Genomic DNA, 15,261 nt, shown 5'->3' with positions numbered 1-15,261 from the left:
AAATGCAACATGTAAAGTGTTGATCCCATGTTCCATGAGCTGAAATAAAAGTTCCCAGAAATGTTCCATACACACAAAATGTTGTGCACAAATTTGTTTACATCCCTGTTAGTGAGCAATTCTGCTTTGCTAAAATAATCCATCCACTTGAGAAATGTGGCATATCATGAAGCTGATTAGACAGTATGTTCATTACACAGGTGCATCTTGTGCTGGGGACAATAAAAGGCCACTCTAAAATGTTTTCATCATAGGCTTACCCGTGCCAAATGTTTATTTTTTTATGATTTAGAACGCGCCTCAACCAATCACAATGCTTGTTTTGACCAACCCTTTGTAGAATATCCTCCAAACACCGGCTTCTCGGGCATTATCATGAGTTCTATGTAAAATAATGAACAACATGTGAGGTGTGTTCCATTGTTCCATGACCGAGCAGAACTGAACTACAGAATTGCATTATTTTCTGGAAAACACATAGGGACCAGAGTTGATTATCCATTTTATACCATGGTTATAATTTAATACATTTTCCGCTAGAAATGTGTTCACTTGCGGTAGAAATGTGTTCAACATCCACTGAAGTAGCTAGCAAGTTTACTAGATAGCTACAGTAGTTGCTGTGGTAACCAAACAAACAGATTTGCTAGTTTAGCTAACCAAACTATCAATCCTTGCTTGCCATCATGAAAATCGAATTCAAAATACGAAGCGCAGAGTGCCTGGATACAGCCCTTAGCCGTGGTATATTGGCCATATACCACAAATCCCGGAGGTGCCTTATTGCTATTATAAACTAGTTACCAACATAATTAGACCAGTAAAAATAAATATTTTGTCATACCTGTTGGTATGCGGTCTGATATACCACGGCTTTCAGCCAATCAGCATTCAGGGCTCGAACCACCACGTTTATAAAGGGAAATAATGCACGCTATAGAATGCCCTTCAAGCCAATCAGAAAGGTGTATTCAACAATGCCATGGTATAAACACTGGTAGTTAATGACCTTGTTCAGTCTAAGAATAGAAGCCCCTGTAATGAGGCTGGTATGAGGAATACAGTAGCTTGCATACCTGATCCCTGTTATTGAGGAAAATCATAAATCAATATTTGTCTTGGCATTGTGGAACTGAATTTCCACTTACCTTTAAGTATTAACACATGCATACAGTATCAAGACAAAGCTCTTGGTGAAAATATAAGTTCATGGGTCAAGTGTTTTGCAAGAGTCCTTTCTAAAAAATATGGAAAACAGAGAGTAAGCTTTGGGAAATAGTGGTATGGCATTGTTAGCCATGTTGACATTAGGCTCAGTCAGTCACTAATTAACTAGTGACGACTTGTGCCTCTGTGTTTAGATTTCAGAGCTTTGTATTCCTAGTTCTGAAACCACCTGATTTGACGAGCAGACACCCTCATGTAGGCTACTAAGTTATGGAGTGTACTTACTGCAGACTATAATGCCGATAATTTGTTTATCAACATGAATAATGTTAAACACACTAACAAATAGGCTAATAGGAACAGAAAACATATTATATATACAATAAAATATGTTGTGTATACATTAATGAATAAAAGGAGACTTATTTGAGGTGTGTTATTGACACACGTCTTGTGTGCACATGGTGCACTCTGCTGTTCCAGAATAGCATGTATTTCCACACACACGCACGCACGCAGAGAGGCTTGGAGAATAGCAGGAATGCTGTTGGGAGGGGGATGGGAAATCATTAACCATACACTCTCTGTCAGAGAGAGGAGAGCAACACATTCTCAGTAATTACTTTTATCTATGGGCATATAACTAGTAGATAAACCTTTCGGAGTGACATGAGCAGTTGTGTAGTACAGTCCTTCTCTTGTCCTATTTTCAGGTCAACGATTAACCAAAATAACACAGGCATAATCCCTATAAATTAGTGGTGGCTTAATCCTCCTTGGTGGTTTTAGGATACTTAGGTCAGTGATACACTATCTACCTTCTGCCACATACTCAGCGAGAGAATACAGTGATTCAAATTGGATGGGGGGTGTTGAGCCTTATTGTCAACTTGCACCTCCATCAATTATAGATTATTCTGAACCATTTCAGATGAATAAGCATGGATTGATTTATTTGACAATTTAAGAAACACATTATACAGCCAGTACATTTACTATTATTTACATTTTACGGTATCAAATTGAACACAATACAATTATAGATTATTTTTCATTGGACTTATTTCCATTGTGGTCATTTTTCGATATTAGGCAGACACGGCAAGACTGGCAATACACTACAGGCTACAGTTACAGATATCAGACTTAAATGAGGACTGTAGCAATCATTAAAAGTTCATGGCGCAATACAATGGATGGACTTATTGTTTAACATTGTATTTGATTTGTCTTATGAAAATGTATATATATATTTTAAAGGTAAAATAAAAAAAATAAAAAGATGTGTATGTTGATGAAATCATACTGTATAACATTCAGCTACACAGTTTAGGCTATCCCTGTGCCATTAACCATATTAGTGAGTTACCCTGGACATTGTTGGAGTGCAAAGCTTGCTTGAGGATTAATTATTACTTTTTTTTTTTGAAATAGGTGACCATCATCCACTTCCTTTCATCTTCAGCAGAGATGTTATGAGTACAGTAGTATCAAGAATCTGTTGATTCTGTCTCTAAAGAAGAGTTGCTCTGTTCTGTCTCGAAGAGAATGGTTAACACAATATGAGGAGTATTATTGGACAGGAATTATTGAGTACAAGCCATAATGATATGGTATAGAGCCAAAGTACCAGTATCTTTGGCAACAGAGTATATATGTCCAGAAAATGGAGGAAAGCCTAGAAAAACACATTGACACAGGTAGATCACCAATGGGACATGTCATATTGCCCACAAATGATACATTGTTGATAAAGATGCTAAACATTAAAAGATAATCATCATGTAAACGTTTTTTATTAGAATCCCCATTAGCTGTTGCGAAAGCAGCAGCAGCTACTCTTCCTGGGGTCCACACAAAACATGAATAGACAAGAACAGCTCAAGGACAGAACTACATACATTTAAAAACAGCACACACAGCCTACACATCAATACATACACACAAAATATATAGGTTAAATAGGGGAGAGGCTTTGTACCGTATGGTGTTGCTTTATCTGTTTTTGAAACCAGGTTTGCAGTTAATTTGTGCAATATGAGATGGAAGGGAGTTCCATGCAAAAATGGTTCTATATAATACTGTACGCTTTCTTGAATTTGTTCTGGATTTGGGGACTATGAAAAGAACCCTGGTGGCATGTCTGGTGGGGTAAGTGTGTGTGTCAGAGCTGTGTGTAAGTTGACTATGCAAACAATTTAGAATTTTCAACACATTAATGTTTCTTATAAAAATAAGAAGTGATGCAGTCAGTCTCTCCTCAACTCTTAGCCAAGAGTTGCATAGTATTTATATTAGCCCTCTGTTTACAATGAAGAACAAGACATGCCTCTCTGTTCTGGGCCAGCTGCAGCTTAACTAGGTCTTTCTTTGCAGCACTTGACCACATGATTGGACAATAATCAGGATAAGACAAAACTAGAGCCTGCGGGACTTGCTTTTTGGAGTGGTGTCAGAAAAGCAGAGAATCTCTTTATTATGGACGGACCTCTCCCCATCTTTACAACCATTGAATCTATATGTTTTGACCATGACCATTTACAATCCAAGGTAACACCAAGTAATTTAGTCTCCTCAGCATGTTCAACAGCCACATCATTCATTACCAGATTGAGCTGAGGTCTAGAGCTTAGGGAATGATTTGCACCAAATACAATGCTCTTACTTTTAGAGATGTTCAGGACCAGTTTATTACTGGCCATCCAATCTAAAACTTTCTGCAACTCCTTGTTAAGGGTTTCAGTGACTTCATTAGCTGTGGTTTCTGACACGTACACTACCGTTCAAAAGTTTGGGGTCACTTAGAAATGTCCTTGTTTTTGAAAGAAAAGCACATTTTTTGTCCATTAAAATAACATCAAAATGATCAGAAATACAGTGTAGACATTGTTAATGTTGTAAATGACTATTGTAGCTGGAAACAGCTGATTTTTTATGGAATATCTACATAGGCGTACAGAGGCCCATTATGAGCAACCATCACTCCTGTGTTCCAATGGCACGTTGTGTTAGCTAATCCAAGTTTATCATTTTAAAAGGCTAATTGATCATTAGAAAACCCTTTTGCAATTATGTTAGCACAGCTGAAAACTGTTGTTCTGATTAAAGAAGCAATAAAACTGGCCTTCTTTAGACTAGTTGAGTATCTGTAGCATCAGCATTTGTGGGTTCGATTACAGGCTCAAAATGGCCAGAAACAAAGAACATTCTTCTGAAACTCGTCAGTCTATTCTTGTTCTGAGAAATGAAGGCTATTCCATGCGAGAAATTGCCAAGAAACTGCACTGTTCTTAGTTTTTTAATGCATGAATAAGATGGCTCACTGTTCGTTGTTGGCATTTCCTACCTAAATTTGCCCACTTTGCCAATGAAGTAATCATAAAAATTATTGGTAAAATCAAATGGTTTTGTGATGAATAAGCCATCTGATTCAATGAAAGATGGAGTTGAATTTGTCTGTCTGCCTATAATTTTATTTAAAGTACTCCAAAGTTTTTTCCCGTAATTCTTTATATCATTGATCTGACTTCATAATACAATGTTTTCTTATTTTTGTTGAGTTCAATCACATAATTTCTTAATTTGCAGTAAGTCAGATGTGCAGCCAGACGTATTAGCCACTCCTTTTGCCCCATCTCTTTCAAACATACAGTTTTTCAATGCCTCATCAATCCATGGATGATATGTCCATGTAAGACCATTCTCCACCTGAAGAGGGCAGCCTAATTCAATCAATTATTGCATTAGTTCAACCAATGAAACCCATCACTCCAAATACAGAAGTTATCAGCATCCAAACACTTTCTGCATCTGTAACCACCATTCTCTTCTTCTAACCCAACTCACCTGCGTGTTTCCACTTCCACATGCCAAAAACAACAAGGCTCCCAATCAGAATTAACACGACTGCCATTACCAGGACGACTGGAATGATGGAGGCGCTATCTGGGCTAGTATCAGGATCTGTCAATGAATACAAACACAATATTATCAGTACATTAAATTGGAAAAATGATGTATACATGACAGTATTACATGACTAACATTTATTATTGGAACAACTTTGTAATTTGTAACCTCTAACAGAGGTGGACCATAATGGTTGTTAAAAAGCACATAATCTGATGATACTGTATCTCAGAGCATCCCTTGGCTCCTAGTCTTACCCCAACTGACATCCAGCTTGTTGTCCATACTGACTGGCAGTGCAGGTGTAGTTGTGTCTCTCTCACAGCTCCTGGACAGTGATTGTCAGACTCTTTCTCAGCTGGTACGTCCAGTCTCAATTCGGCAGCAATTGCCCCCCTTTGAGCTCATGCTCTGCCACAGGCTGTCCGTCTCTCAGCAGGGTGAGGTTGATGTGGCGGTGGTAGAAAGGCCAGGCAGGTGTTCTTGGTCCCTTCAGAATCTGTGTTTCTTTTTAAATGAATCTTACTCTAGGACTCACTGAGGAGGAAATGTGTATCAATGGATCAACTGTAGATTTTCTCCGGTTGTATTCCTGATGCTTTTTACACATGGTATAATAATGGCATAACAATAATATTTGGTTCTACTGTTTATGCATTGGCATGACTATTTATTTTTTATAGTCCACAAAGCCTACCTTTTCTCATGACGAGTTTCTCCTCTTTCTTCAGGTAGTCCTTCAATTATTTAATGCAAATAAGGAGATAAATCTTGTCAAGACCCATTTGAACGTACTGTGTCCTTTGTTGATTAAACTCAAGTTCTGGCCACATAGGATGGTAATTGTACTGCAGTTTGTTGAAGTTCAGAACACCTCCATCAATTCCATTGAACACTTCCTTTATCATGAGTTGGCCTTGCTTTTCATTGTCCACCAATTCACAACCAATACGTCTCTGATGAACAAATATTCCTGTAATAATTTAAAAGCAAAGAACCAACATAGTGACAAAAAAAAGTTTAAAAAACATATTCTGTCCAGCTTATATCAAATTAAGCAGAGAGGTAGATTGAGCCATTTATTACGTTTACCATCACTGCCAACTTTACGGTTTTTACTTTTTAATTGCCGTTTTATATTTTATTTTTCCCTCGCTCGACTTTTTTTTCATTCAACTTTTTCACCCCGAACGCTTTAACTGGACATGGTTCTACACGACCTCCACCAGCCGAAGCTAGTAGTAACATTAAGTCTTCTAATTGCAGTCGCTGTACTCATAATATACAGGAGAACGATCGCCTTATGGCGAGGATAGCCGTGCTGCAAGCCCAGCTTCAGACGCAATCGTTAGGCAAGGGTAATTTAGGTGTAGGAAAGGATGAAACGGCGTCTGTGCCACTGTAACGGATGTGAAATGGTTAGCGGGTACGCGCTACTAGCATTTCAATCAGTTACGTCACTTGCTCTGAAACCTAGAAGTAGTGTTGCCCCTTGCTCTGCAAGGGCCGCGGCTTTTGTGGAGCGATGGGTAACGACGCTTCGTGGGTGTCAGTTGTTGATGTGTGCAGAGGGTCCCTGGTTCGCGCCCGTGTCGGGGCGAGGGGACGGTTTAAAGTTATACTGTTACATTGATGCTGTTGACCCGGATCACTGGTTGCTGCGGAAAAGGAGGAGGTCGAAAGGGGGGTGAGTGTAACGGATGTGAAATGGCTAGCTAGTTAGCGGGTACGCGCTAATAGCGTTTCAATCAGTTACGTCACTTGCTCTGAAACCTAGAAGTAGTGTTGCCCCTTGCTCTGCAAGGGCTGCGGCTTTTGTGGAGCGATGGGTAGCGACGCTTCGTGGGTGTCAGTTGTTGATGTGTGCAGAGGGTCCCTGGTTCGCGCCCGAGGTCGGGGCGAGGGGACGTACTAAAGTTATACTGTTACATTGGTGCCGTGGCCTTTGTGGAGCGATGGGTAACGATGCTTCGTGGGCGACCGTTGTTGATGTGTGCAGAGGGTCCCTGGTTCGCGCCCGGGTCGGGGCGACGTACTAAAGTTATACTGTTACACCACCAATAAGTACAGATAGTAGTATAAATCCCCTCGCACAGGCCCGCAGCCGGACAATTTTCTCATGGTTTCTAGAAGGAAACGCTGTCGGGAATGCTCAACCGGTGTCTCTCATTCAGCCGACAGAAACTTTTCCCAATTAAGCAACGAGTCAGAGTCAGTGTCTCTCTGGTCTCTCCTCCACCCTTCACGGGATCTGGGATGCCGAAGCCTCCCACCATTAGCTCTGACAAATTGAACGCCATTGGCGACTCCATTATCCGTAGTATTAGACTTAAAAATAATCATCCAGCTATCATACACTGTTTACCAAGGTGCAGGGCTACTGACGTTTAGGCTAACCTGAAGATGGTGCTGGCTAAGGCTAAAACTGGCGAGTATATAGGGATATTGTTATCCACGTCGGCACCAACGATGTTAGGATGAAACAGAGATCACCAAGTGCAACAACCGAGGTAAAGACAGTTTCAGGTCGGATATTCGCCTGTAGTTTTCCTTACCGCCACCAACAGCAGTTAGGGACCGTCAACATAGTGACAAATCACATTTTTCAAATTTCAATAGCTTTTAACCATTACTCCTAAACTTTCAAAACTTGTTCTAGCTAACCTGATGGCATAGACACACATTGTACACATTTTTTTGGTCGATTTACATCTTGCACTATTTTAAATTATTTATTTACATTGTTGAATTTCAATAGCTCATTGGTCATATGACCTAATGGACTCAAACAAGGTTCAGAATGTCCACTGACTACCCTTCTATATTGCACACCCTTTAGTGTGTCCATTTTCATCTCACATGATTTTACATGAATTTTTTAAAATGTAAAATGTCAATAGCTCCTTGGTCATGTGACCTAGTGACTTCAATCAAGGTTCAGTATGTCCACTGACATAATGGAATTATGATTAGTTAAAGGCAAATGAATACACAGGCCAAATGTGTATGCTGTTTTCCTTATCACTATAATCTAGTAGTAATTTAGTAGTAGATGTAATTTCCTTTATGCCCCATTCTACACACAGCCTAAATTATAGGCACTGAACCATTTACAGGACAATAATAAAAGTAGCATATAGGATCCAACCCTATCACAGAGTGAATAAATGTAGAGCGTTTGTAGACTTTAAGAAAAAAATATTAAGTGACAGTTTCATCAGTACGGGCTTAAAGAAAGTCATATCACAAAGATCACAGATGACAGTGCCCACCAAATCTATGACAATAGAGAATGAATTGTAAGCACCAAAGTGTGTTTGTCAAAATAATATCTGAAAATGTCAGTTGTTGAACATAATCCTTCTATTTGCAATAGCAATTTATGATATATGCAGTTGAGGAATATTCCATGTACCAACACTACACGGAGGACAGACATTAGACATTCCCACATACAGTATAATTTTTTTTTAAATGTATTTTTTATTTAACCTTTATTTAACCAGGTAAGCCAGTTGAGAACAAGTTCTCATTTACAACTGCGACCTGGCCAAGATAAAGCAAAGCAGTGTGACACAAACAACAACACAGAGTTACACATGGAATAAACAAACGCACAGCCAATAACACAATAGAAAAGTCTATATACAGTGTGTGGAAATTAAGTAAGATTAGGGAGGTAAGGCAATAAATAGGCCGTAGTGGCAAAATAATTACAATTTCGCAAATAAACACTGGAGTGACAGATGTGCAGAAGATTAATGTGCAATACTGGAGTGCAAAGGAGAAGAAAAAAAAAATGAAAAAAAAATAACAATATAGAGATGAGGTAGTTGGATGGGCTATTTACAGATGGGCTATGTACAGGTGAAATGATCTGTAAGCTGCTCTGATAGCTGATGCTTAAAGATAGTGAGAGAGATATGAGTCTCCAGCTTCTGTGATTTTTGCAATTCGTTCCAGTCATTGGCAGTAGAGAACTGGAAGGAAAGGCGGCCAAAGAAGGAATTGGCTTTGGGGGTGACCAGTGAAATATACCTGCTGGAGCGCGTACTATGGGTGGGTGCTGCTATGGTGACCAGTGAGCTGAGATACGGCAGGGCTTTACCTAGCAAGGACTTATAGATGACCTGGAGCCAGTGGGTTTGGCGACGAATATGAAGCGAGGGCCAGCCAATGAGAGCATACAGGTCGCAGTGGTGGGTAGTATATGGGGCTTTGGTGACAAAACGGATGGCACAGTGATAGACAGCATCCAATTTGCTGAGTAGAGTGTTGGAGGCTATTTTGTAAATGACATAGCCGAAGTCAAGGATCGGTAGGATAGTCAGTTTTACGAGGGTATGTTTGGCAGCATTAGTGAAGGATGCTTTGATGCGAAATAGGAAGCCGATTCTAGATTTAATTTTGGATTGGAGATGCTTAATATGAGTCTGGAAGGAGAGTTTACAGTCTAGCCAGATACCTAGGTATTTGTAGTTGTCCACATATTCTAAGTCAGAACCGTCCAGAGTAGTGATGCTAGGCGGGCGGGCAGGTGCGAGCAACAATCGGTTGAAGAGCATGCATTTAGTTTTACTTGCATTTAAGAGCAGTAGGAGGCCACGGAAGGAGAGTCGTATGGCATTGAAGCTCGTCTGGAGGTTAGTAACACAGTGTCCAAAGAAGGGCCAGAAGTATACAGAATGGTGTTGTCTGCGTAGAGGTAGATCAGAGAATCACCAGCAGCGAGAGCGACATCATTGATGTATACAGAGAAAAGAGTCGGCCCGAGAATTGAACCCTGTGGCACTCCCATAGAGACTGCCAGAGGTCCGGACAACAGGCCCTCCGATTTGACACACTAAACTCTATCTGAGAAGTAGTTGGTGAACCAGGCAAGGCAGTCATTTGGGAAACCAAGGCTGTTGAGACTGCTGATAAGAATGCGGTGATTGACAGAGTCGAAAGCCTTGGCCAGGTCGATGAATACGGCTGCACAGTATTGTCTTTTGTCGATGGCGATTATGATATCGTTTAGTACCTTGAGCGTGGCTGAGGTGCACACATGACCAGCTCGGAAACCAGATTGCATAGCGTAGAAGGTACGGTGGGTTTCGAAATGTTCGGTGATCTGTTTGTTAACTTGGCTTTCGAAGACCTTAGAAAGGCAGGGTAGGATAGATATAGGTCTGTAACAGTTTGGGTCTAGAGAGGGGGAAGAGGGGGATGACCGTGGCAGCTTGCCAATCTTTAGGGACCTCAGACGATATGAGAGGTTGAACAGGCTAGTAATAGGGGTTGCAACAATTGCGGCGGATAATTTTAGATAGAGGGTCCAGATTGTCTAGCCGAGCTGATTTGTAGGGGTCCAGATTTTGCATCTCTTTCAGAACATCAGGTATCTGGATTTGGGTGAAGGAGAAATGGGGAGGCTTAGGCAAGTTGCTGTGGGGGGTGCAGAGCTGTTGACCGGGGTAGGGGTAGCCAGGTGGAAAGCAAGGCCAGCCGTAGAAAAATGCTTATTGAAATTCTCAATAATCATAGATTTATTGGTGGTGACAGTGGTTCCTAGCATCAGTGCATTGGCAGCTGGGAGGAAGTGCTCTTATTCTCCATGGACTTTACAGTGTCCCAGAACTTTTTGGAGTTTGTGCTACAAGGATGCAAATTTCTGTTTGAAAAAGCTAGCATTTGCTTTCCTAACTGCCTGTGTATATTGGTTCCCTGAAACGTTGCATATCGCGGGGGCTATTCGATGCTAATGCAGTAAGCCACAGGATGTTTTTGTGCTGGTCAAGGGCAGTCAGGTCTGGAGTGAACCAAGGGCTATATCTGTTCCTGGTTCTACATATTTTGAATGGGGAATGCTTATTTATGATGGTGAGGAAAGCACTTTTAAAGAATAACCAGGCCTCCTCTACTGACGGAATGAGGTCAATATCTTTCCAGCATACCCGGGCCAGGTCGATTAGAAAGGCCTGCTCGCTGAAGTGTTATTTAGGGAGCGTTTGACTGTGATGAGGGGTGGTCGTTTGACCGCGGACCCATTACAGACGCAGGCAATGAGGCAGTGATCACTGAGATCCTGGTTGAAGACAGCAGAGGTGTATTTAGAGGGCAGGTTGGTCAGGATGATATCTATGAGGATGCCCGAGTTTACGGATTTGGGGTTGTACCTGGTAGGTTCCATGATATTTTGGGAGAGATTGAGGGCATCTGGCTTAGATTGTATGACGGCCAGGGTGTTAAGCATATCCCAGTTTAGGTCACCTAACAGTACAAACTCTGAAGATAAATGGGGGGCAATTAATTCACATATGGTGTTCAGGGCGCAGCTGGGGTCTGTAACAAGCGGCAACAGTGAGAGACTTATTTCTGGAAAGGTGGATTTTTAAAAGTAGAAGCTCGAACTGTTTGGGCACAGACCTGGATAGTATGACAGAACTCTGCAGGCTGTCTCTGCAGTAGATTGCAACTCCACTCCCTTTGGCAGTTCTGTCTTGGCGGAAAATGTATACACATACATAGAGGCATTTTTCAGCTATGATTTTCCCACTCAGAATCCAGAATGGATATGGAAATGGGACCAGCACAGGATGTAATACACCCTTACAACAATCTACTTTTTGTTCTTCTTGACTTGTTATCTGGTAAACTGCTACTATGTGTCAAGAAAAGAGCCCCAATTAGGGGTTAGTGTACTCCAGTAAAAAAGGGCTGGTTTAGATGAAAAACTATTGCCCTGTGTCCCCGTTCATAAGGGCATGAGAGACTAGTCAGTGGTAGAATTGAGTTGGCACTTTATTGACCCAAACACCCACAAGGTTGAGGTTACTCATGGACAGTAATTAGTAATTATATATTTAGGATGTTCAAAAATGTTCATAAGTGACAAGCATGGTCAAATAATAATCATGGATAATTTTCAGTTGGCTTTTCATAGCCGATCATTAAGAGTTGAAAAACAACAGGTCTGGGACAGGTGGCGGTTCCATAACCGCAGGCAGAACAGCTGAAACCGGAACAGCAGCAAGGCCAGGCGGACTGGGGACAGCAAGGAGCCACCACGCCCGGCAGTCCCGACGTATGGTCCCAGGGCTCAGGTCCTCCGAGAGAAAGAAAGAGAGAAGGAGAAAATTAGAGAGAGCCAAGATTTTCAAAATGTTCATAAATGACAAGCATGGTCAAATAATAATCAGGAATAAATCTGTTGGCTTTTCATAGCCGATCATTAAGAGTTGAAAACAGCAGGTCTGGGACAGGTAGGGGTTCCGTAACCGCAGGCAGAACAGTTGAAACTGGAATAGCAGCAAGGCCAGGCGGACTGGGGACAGCAGGGAGTCGTCATGCCCGGTAGTCCTGACGTATGGTCCTAGGGCTCAGGTTCTCAGAGAGAGAGAAAGAAAGAGAGAACGAGAGAATTAGAGAAAGCATACTTAAATTCACACAGGACACTGGATAAGACAGGAGAAGTACTCCAGGTATAACCAACTGACCCTAGCCCCCCGACACAAACTACTGCAGCATAAATACTGGAGGCTGAGACAGGAGCGGTCAGGAGACACTGTGGCCCCATCCGAAGATACCCCCGGACAGGGCCAAATAGGAAGGATATAACCCCACCCACTTTGCCAAAGCACAGCCCCCGCACCACTGGAGGGATATCTTCAACCACCAACTTATAATCCTGAGACAAGGCCGAGTATAGCCAACAAAGATCTCCACCACAGCACAAACCAAGGGGGGGCGCCAACCCAGACAGGAAGATCACGTCAGTAACTCAACCCACTCAAGTGACGCACCCCTCCCAGGGACGGCATGAAAGAGCACCAGTAAGCCAGTGACTCAGCCCCTGTAATAGGGTTAGAGGCAGAGAATCCCAGTGGAGAGAGGGGAACCGGCCAGACAGAGACAGCAAGGGCGGTTCGTTGCTCCAGAGCCTTTCCGTTCACCTTCACACTCCTGGGCCAGACTACACTCAATCATATGACCTACTGAAGAGATAAGTCTTCAGTAAAGACTTAAAGGTTGAGACCGAGTCTGCGTCTCTCACATGGGTAGGCAGACTGTTCCATAAAAATGGAGATCTATAGGAGAAAGCCCTGCCTCCCGCTGTTTGCTTAGAAATTCTAGGGACAATTAGGAGGCCTGCGTCTTGTGACCGTAGCGTACGTATTGGTATGTACGGCAGGACCAACTCGGAAAGATAGGTAGGAGCAAGCCCATGTAACGCTTTATAGGTTAACAGTAAAACCTTGAAATCAGCCCTTGCCTTAACAGGAAGCCAGTGTAGGGAAGCTAGCACTGGAGTAATATGATCAAATTTCTTGGTTCTAGTCAGGATTCTAGCAGCCGTATTTAGCACTAACTGAAGTTTATTTAGTGCTTTATCCGGGTAGCCGGAAAGTAGAGCATTGCAGTAGTCTAACCTAGAAGTAACAAATGCATGGATTAATTTTTCTGCATCATTTTTGGACAGAAAATTTCTGATTTTTGCAATGTTACGTAGATGGAAAAAAGCAGTCCTTGAAACAGTCTTGATATGTTCGTCAAAAGAGAGATCAGGGTCAAGAGTAACGCCGAGGTCCTTCACAGTTTTATTTGAGACGACTTTACAACCATCAAGATGAATTGTCAGATTTAACAGAAGATCTCTTTGTTTCTTGGGACCTAGAACAAGCATCTCTGTTTTGTCCGAGTTTAAAAATAGAAAGTTTTCAGCCATCCACTTCCTTATGTCTGAAACACAGGCTTCTAGCGAGGGCAATTTTGGGGCTTCAACATGTTTCATTGAAATGTACAGCTGTGTGTCATCCGCATAGCAGTGAAAGTTAACATTATGTTTTCGAATAACATCCCCAAGAGGTAAAATATATAGTGAAAACAATAGTGGTCCTAAAACGGAACCTTGAGGAACACCGAAATGCACAGTTGATTTGTCAGAGGACAAACCATTCACAGAGACAAACTGATATCTTTCCGACAGGTAAGATCTAAACCAGGCCAGAACTGGTCCGTGTAGACCAATTTGGGTTTCCAGTCTCTCCAAAAGAATGCGGTGATCGATGGTGTCAAAGGCAGCACTAAGGTCTAGTAGCACGAGGACAGATGCAGAGCCTCGGTCTGACGCCATTAAAAGGTCATTTACCACCTTCACAAGTGCAGTCTCAGTGCTATGATGGGGTCTAAAACCAGACTGAAGCATTTCGTATACATTGTTTGTCTTCAGAAAGGCAGTGAGTTGCTGCGCAACAGCTTTTTCTAAAATTTTTGAGAGGAATGGAAGATTCGATATAGGCCGATAGTTTTTTATATTTTCCGGGTCAAGGTTTGGCTTTTTCAAGAGAGGCTTTATCACTGCCACTTTTAGTGAGTTTGGTACACATCCGGTGGATAGAGAGCTGTTTATTATGTTCAACATAGGAGGGCCAAGCACAGGAAGCAGCTCTTTCAGCAGTTTAGTAGGAATAGGATCCAGTATGCAGCTTGAAGGTTTAGAGGCCATGATTATTTTCATCATTGTGTCAAGAGATATAGTACTAAAACACTTAAGTGTCTCTCCCGATCCCAGGCCCTGGCAGAGCTGTGCAGATCCAGGACAGCTAAGCCCTGGAGGAATACGCAGATTCAAAGAGGAGTCCGTAATTTGCTTTCTAATGGTCATGATCTTTTCCTCAAAGAAGTTCATGAATTTATTACTGCTGAAGTGAAAGCCATCCTCTCTTGGGGAATGCTGCTTTTTAGTTAGCTTTGCAACAGTATCAAAAAGAAATTTTGGATTGTTCTTATTTTCCTCGATTAAGTTGGAAAAGTAGGATGATCGAGCAGCAGTGAGGGCTCTTCGGTACTGCACGGTACTGTCTTTCCAAGCTAGTCGGAAGACTTCCAGTTTGGTGTGGCGCCATTTCCGTTCCAATTTCCTGGAAGCTTGCTTCAAAGCTCGGGTATTTTCTGTATACCAGGGAGCTAGTTTCTTATGACAAATGTTTTTCGTTTTTTGGGGGTGCAACTGCATCTAGGGTATTGCGCAAGGTTAAATTGAGTTCCTCAGTTAAGTGGTTAACTGATTTTTGTCCTCCGACGTCCTTGGGTAGGCAGAAGGAGTCTGGAAGGGCATCAAGGAATTTTTGTGTTGTCTGAGAATTTATAGCACGACTTTTGATGCTCCTTGGTTGGGGTCTGAGCAGATTATTTGTTGCGATT

The 15,261-nt window shown here is 41.9% G+C and overlaps 1 pseudogene; it reads right to left on the bottom strand.

Moving 5' to 3' along the window:
- Positions 1 to 2,657: 2,657 nt before the first annotated feature.
- On the bottom strand, positions 2,658 to 6,283 carry LOC120061571 (annotated as a pseudogene).
- Positions 6,284 to 15,261: the final 8,978 nt, after the last annotated feature.

This window comes from Salvelinus namaycush, chromosome 16 (genome assembly GCF_016432855.1).
Source record: "Salvelinus namaycush isolate Seneca chromosome 16, SaNama_1.0, whole genome shotgun sequence".
Classification (NCBI taxonomy): Eukaryota; Metazoa; Chordata; class Actinopteri; order Salmoniformes; family Salmonidae; genus Salvelinus; species Salvelinus namaycush.
Note: the sequence above shows the minus strand (reverse complement) of the source record. Positions and strands in the feature narration are given on the sequence as shown.